The 7,028-nt window shown below is 41.5% G+C and overlaps 1 pseudogene; it reads left to right on the top strand.

Moving 5' to 3' along the window:
* Positions 1 to 1,350: 1,350 nt before the first annotated feature.
* LOC129011365 (asparagine synthetase [glutamine-hydrolyzing]-like) lies at positions 1,351 to 6,736 on the top strand (annotated as a pseudogene).
* Positions 6,737 to 7,028: the final 292 nt, after the last annotated feature.

Here is a 7,028-nt window from a genome sequence, read left to right as displayed (position 1 = left end):
TTTTCCATATGAAGTGTAGGATCCCGTGCCAGGAAAAAAATTTGCTGGCATTTTTATTGGGATTACATTAAATTTATACATGAACCTGGAGAGACTTTATTACATTGATTGGTTCTATTCAAAACAAGGAATGTGTTTCTATTTTTGTTCAATCCTACTTATGTGATTTTTCAGGACTATTTCAAAATGTTTCTCGTACAGTCTTCATGTGTAGTCTTTTAAACTACAGTGAGTGATCCTATCCTCTGTGAAACTAGGTCAACTGAATATCACCAGTCATAGCTACTCTTCTCTTTGAGGAGAGGTGAGGAAGGGGGCTGATCACGCCTCAGCCTCCCAAAGTACTGGGGATTATAGGCGTGAGCCACCATGCCCAGCACAAACATCTACATTCTATTTGCCCTGATTCTTGTTCTCTTCACTGAGGATTTTGCATATGTTTATATTACTGGCTATGATATTATGTACTACTCATTGAAACACTCTTTAGGAAGCTTTATTGTACAATATGGTGAAGCATAATGCAGAATGGGAAATAGCTTGGAGGCTGAATTTGGGGATAAAGTGTACAATAGGATTCTGGAGTTAAATTGTTTTTTGACTCAATTCAGAGACTTCTGATGGGCACCCCTCATCTCCCCAGTGAGGTGATTCTAGGAGTCAGAGGAGAAACAATGACCATCAGGCGAAGAGTCTCACAAAGGCAAATGCAGGATTTCCCTGATACCCATCAGAGCACTTTCCCATATGAGACAGCTGCGCTCAGGCTTACTCCAGGCTTTACTTTAAAACCTACTAGAATAATAGTAGGAAAAACAAGGAAGAATGGGCGAAAGGAAACAGCCTATTTATTTCCTCAAATCCTTTCAGCTTCGCTTCACCTTAGATAACAATGAGGCTTATTAAATAGGGCCAGCAGCAATCTTGTGTAATTGTTCAGCCATCTTCTCTGTTGACTCCTCAGCCTATTCTGCAACCCTCAAGTTACCCACAGCTTGGCTAAAATAAAAGACTTCTTCTTGCAGGTTTCTCATGCTTTGAATCTGTACTTCCTAGTACAGTTGTTCCCTCTTGAAATGTACCAGAACGTCCACACAACAGGGTACTGTAATACCTGTAAAAACGAATGCAGAAAATCTCTGCATATAACTATGCAGTGATTTCCAGGATATATTGTTCAGAGAAAAAAAAATTGTGGTAAAGAAAAATGTGTACAGTTGCTACTATTTATCTAAGAAAAAAAGAATAGAGATATATACAGAGACAATTGTACTGAAAGTAAACAATGGAAACAGTCCACAGCCCTGACCTCTGCTCACATACCCACAGAGCCCGCAGCTCCACTGTACCATGTGTGGCATTTGGGCCCTCTTTGGCAGCAATGATAGCCTCTCTGGGCAGCATCCGAGTGCTAGGAAGATCACACACAGGGGTCCAGATGCATTTCGTCCTGAGAATGTCAATGGATACATCAGCTGCTGCTTTGGATTTCACCAGTTGGTCATAGTTGACCAGCTGTTTGGAATCCAGCCAATTCAAGTGAGGAAATATCTTTATTTGTGGCTCTGTTGCAGTGGTGAAATTTACAACCACAAGAAGGTATAATACCATTTTGAATTTGATTACAAGGCCAGAGTGGATGGTGAGATAATCCTTCATCTTTATGACAAAGGAGGGACTGAGCAGAAAATGTGTATGTTGGGTTGAGTGTTTGCATTTATTGTATTAAATACTGTCAATAAGAAAGTATTCCTGGGCAGAGACACCTACCTAGAGAGTCGTCACTGTAGAGATCAACCTCTGCATGCCCTCTATAACAGTGTGGAGAAACAGTTTTGAGATAGAAACTGTGAAGAGCAACCTCTGGATTCCTTTTGACAGTGCTATTAAGAAACGACTGACGACAGAGAAAAGGCTTGGATTCCAGCTTCGTTGCTGCCACTCTGTTGATGCAGCTGAAAGAGGCCCAAGTGTAAGACACTCTCTAGACATTTGCGATTGGCATGGAAAACAGTCCCAATGTACTGGATGCTAGAAAGGTGGAAAATCATATTGAAAGTGAACACCACTCTGAGGAAGGCATTCAGGTCCTGGATGAAATAATATTTTCCTTGGAAATTTAAGACATAACAATAGTTCACACTTCAGTAGGTAGGTATTTAATTTCCCAGTATATTTGGAAGAACACAGATATCATAGTGATCTTCTCTAGAGAAGGTTTGGATGAAATTACACAGGGTTACATATATTTTTACAAGACTCCTCCTCAGGAAAAAGCCAAGGAGCAGAGTCAGGGGCTTCTGAAGGACTCTTTGTTTGGTGTAGAGTGTGCAGATTGAACTGCTGCTGCCTGTGACCTTGAACTGAGAGTCTAATTCCTGGATCATCTGTTTTCTTCTTATTGCCTCTGGCACCAGAAATAAGAATTCTGAAGACTGGGATAGGAAAACATCTCCTGATAAAGATATTTGAGTACTATACCTGATACCTAAAGAAATTCTCTGGCCAAAAGAAGCCTTCAGTGATGGGATAACTTAGTTAAGAATTTATGTTTTAGGGTTTTACAGGAACGTACTGAACATCAGGTTGATGATATAATGATGGCAACTGCAACACAAAAATTTTCCTTCAGTATTCTTAAAACTAAATAAGGCTATTACAGCAATCTACAAATTCAATGCAATTCCCATCAAAATACCACTATCATTCTTCATAGAACTAGGAAAAAACAACCCTAAAATTCATGTGGAACCAAAAAAGAGCTCGCATAGCTAAAGCAAGACTAAGCAAAAAGAACAAATCTGGAGGCATCACATTACCTGATTTCAAACTATACTATAATGCCACAGTCACCAAAACAGCATGGTATTGGTATAAATATAGGCACATAGACCAATGGAACAGAATAGAGAATCCAGAAATAAACCCAAATACTTAGAGCCAACTCACCTTCGACAAAGCAAACAAAAACATAAAGCGGAGAAGGGACACCCTATTCAACAAATGGTGCTGGGAGAATTGGCAAGCCATACATAGGAGAATGAAACTGGTTTCTCATCTCTCACTTCATACAAAAATCAACTCAAGATGGATCAAGGACTTAAATCTAAGACCTGAAACTATAAAAATTCTACAAGATAACATCAGAAAAACCCTTCTAGACATTGGCTTGGGCAAGGAGTTCATAACCAATAACCCAAAAGCAAATACAGTAAAAACAAAGAAAAATAGGTGGGACTTAATTAAACTAAAGACCTTTTGCACGGCAAAAGGAACCGTCTGCAAAGTAAACAGACAACCCATAGAGTGGGAGAAAATCTTCACAATCTATATATCCGACAAAGGAATAATATCCAGAATCCACACGAACTCAAACAAATTAGCAAGAAAAAGACAAACAATCCCATCAAAAAGTGGGCTAAGGACATGAATAGACAATTCTCAAAAGAGGATATACAAATGGCCAACAAACATGAAAAAATGCTCAACATCACTAATGATCAGGGAAATGCAAATCAACACCACAATGCGATACCACCTTATTCCCACAAGAATGGCCATGATCAAAAAATCATAAAATAATAGATGTTGGCATGGATGTGGTGAAAAGGGAACACTTCTACACTGCTGGTGGGAATGTAAACTAGTACGACCACTATGAAAAACAGTGTAGAGATTCCTTAAAGAACTGAAAGTAGAATTATCATTTGATCCAGCAATCCCATTACTGAGGAAAAGAAGTCATTACACAAAAAAGATACTTGCACACACATGTTTATAGCAGCACAATTCACAATTGCAAAAATGTGGAACCAGAACAAATACCCATCAATCAACAAGTGGATAAAGAAACTGTGATATGTGGCTGGGTGCAGTGGCTCACACCTGTAATGCCAACACTTTGGGAGGCCAAGGCGGGTGGATCACCTGAGGATGGGAGTTCGAGACCAGACTGACCAACATTAAGAAACCCCATCTCTACTAAAAATACAAAAAATTAGCCAGGCATGGTGGTGCATGCCTGTAATCCCAACTACTCAGGAGGCTGAGGCAGGAGAATCGCTTTAACCCGGGAGGCGGAGGTTGCAGTGAGCCGAGATTACGCCATTGCACTCCAGCCTGGGCAACAAGACAGAAACTCTGTCTCAAGAAAGAAAAGAAACTGTGATATATATATCACATCATATGTATATATGATGGAATACTATTCAGCCATAAAAAAGAATGAATTAATGGCATTTGCAGCAACCTGGTTGGGATTGGAGACTATGATTCTAAGTAAAGTAACTCAGGATTGGAAAACCAAACATCGTATGTTCTCACTCATAAGTGGGAGCTAAGCTATGAGGATGCAAAGGCAGAAGAATTATACAATAAACTTTGAAGACTCGGGGAAAGTATGGGGAGGGGATGAGGGATAAAAGACTACAAATTGGGTTCTGTAGATACTGCTCGGGTAATGGGTGCACCAAAATCTCACAAATCACCACTAAAGAACGTACTCATGTAACCAAACACCAACTGCTCCCCAAAAACCTATAAAAAAAAAAAAATTTTTTTTTAAATAAAGCATTGATTAAAGGCAAAAATAAATAAATAAATTAGCCCACCTAAAAAAGAAAGACATTCTCACAGTTATTTATTGTAGGATGTTTGTATCAGAAAAGTATGGAAATACACAGAAACAATACAAATGTCCTTTAGTAAGGAACTGGTTGTATAATTATAAAGCCACATGTTGGTGTACTGTGCCACTGTAAGCAGAAATTAAGCCAGGGATGGTGGTGTGGGCCTGTAGACCCAGCCAGGAATTGGAGACTCTGCTGTGCCATGATCGTGCCTGTGAAAAGACAATGCACTCCATCCTGGACAACACAGCCAGACCAACCCCATGTCAAAAAAGACAGAAAGAGAAAGGAAGAGAGAAAGAGAGAAAGGAAGAAAGGAAGGAGAAAGAAAAGAAAGGAAAAGAGAGAAAGAGAGAAAAAGAAAGAAATTACAACTATCACTATTATCATGAAGTAATCTCTATAGAAGGATGAATGCATCATGTTTTATTGTTGTTGTTTTGGTTTGGTTTAATTTTACTTTTTTAACCGTGAGATCCTTTTATTGAACATCTTGTTTTGGTCAGTTTTATTGAGTGAATTTTTATAGGAATCTTGATAGGTCCTCCAAGAAATTGCCATAAAGCCTTATTCAAGCCAGTCCAGCTTTCAGAACAAGTAGATTCCTGGAATAAGGAGTGAAGACCATATTTATAGCTTAAATTTTCATATTCCAATTTTTTTTTTTTTTTGAGACGAAGTCTCTCTCTTGTCCCCAGGCTGGAATGCAATGGCTCACTGCAACCTCCGCCTCCTGGATTCAAGCGATTCTCCTGCCTCAGCCTCCCGAGTAGCTGGGATTACAGGCGTCTGCCACCACACTCAGATACTTTTTGTATTTTTAGTAGAGACGGGGTTTTACCATGTTGGCCAGGCTGGTCTCAAACTCCTGACCTCAGGTGATCTGCCTGCCTCGGCCTCCCAAAGTGCTGGGATTACAGGTGTGAGCCACCGCACCTGGCCTTTTATATTCCATTTGTGATCGGAGAGCATTTTTGTCAGTGTTTGTATTTAGAAGTTTATCTTGAAGGATATTACAAAGGATACAGATGAAGAGACGTATAGAGCAAGGTAGGTGGGAAGGGACGTGGGGCTTCCATGCCCTCTCCAGGATGCACCACCTTCCAGGAACTTCCCTGTGCTCAGCTGTCTGGAAACTCCTGAATCATATTTTTAATTTTCTTTATTTTGTGATGCCTTGACATCCTGAGGGCCTTGCTGGCCAGGGAGAGACTACCTCTCCCAGGGCTAGTTAATTCCTAGAGGTAGCAAATGGCTCCCCTGTAAACTCCCTCCCTTCCTTCCTCCCTTCCTTCTTTCCTTCTTCTCCTCCTTCCTCCCTTCCTTCCTTCCTCCCTTCCTTCCTTCCTCCCTTCCTTCCTCCCTTCCTTCCTCCCTTCCTCTCTTCCTTCCTCCCTCCCTTCCTTTTTCCTTCCTTTTTCTTTCCTTTCTCTCTCTCTCACTCTCTTTCTCTTTTCTCTCTCCCTCTCTATCTTTCTCTCTTTCTGACAGAGTTCACCCTTGTTGCCTAAGAGTGCAGTGGCACGACATTAGCTCATTGCAACTTCCGCCTCCTAGATTCAAGCGATTTCTCCTGCCTGAGCATCCTAAGTAGCTGGGATTACAGGCCGGTTAATTTTGTATTTTTAGTAGAGATGGGGTTTCACTACGTTGGTCAGGCTGGGCTCAAACCCCTGACCTCAGGTGATCCATCCACCTCGGCCTCCCAAATTGCTGGGATTACCGGCTACAACCACCCGCCCTGTAGACTCACCTTTCTTATGCAAACCAACCAACCAAAGCACATATTTGCAACCACTTTAGCTTACTCTCGGACACCAAGTGAACATTTCCCCTGCTCTAAATCACCCCAGGGCCAGGTGCCAGACGATCAGAGGCCACCTCTATGACCCTGAGCCAACTGAAATGATTTTAAGCTATATAATCCTAAATTTGCTCAAATTTGCCTATGTCCTGCCTCATCCCTTCCTTTCCATAGAAATGACAATAAAGGCTCTGGGCCACACTTCTCTCCTTTGCTCCTTCTGCCTCCTGACCAATCCTGGTACTTCACTATATGGCCCTATGTGTCATGATGTGGCCCCTTCTTTTCAGGAACTGTTAAGTAATAAGACTTCTTGCAGGGCACGGTGGCTCACGCCTGTAATCCCAGCACTTTGGGAGGCCAAGGTAGGGGGATCACGAGGTCAGGAGATCAAGACCATCTTAGCTAACATGGTGAAACCCTGTCTCTACTAAAAATACAAAAAATTAGCCAGGAGTGGTAGCACACGCCCGTAGTCCTAGCTACTTGGGAAGCTAAGGCAGGAGAATCTCTTGAACCCGGAAGCTGGAGGTTGCAGTGAGCCAAGATCATGCCACTGCACTCCAGCCTGGGCTGCAGAGCGAGCCTCCATCTCA

This window comes from Pongo pygmaeus, chromosome 14 (assembly GCF_028885625.2).
Source record: "Pongo pygmaeus isolate AG05252 chromosome 14, NHGRI_mPonPyg2-v2.0_pri, whole genome shotgun sequence".
NCBI lineage: Eukaryota > Metazoa > Chordata > Mammalia > Primates > Hominidae > Pongo > Pongo pygmaeus.
The sequence above is the reverse complement of the archived record's forward strand: the minus strand, read 5'-3'. Positions and strand labels throughout refer to the sequence as shown.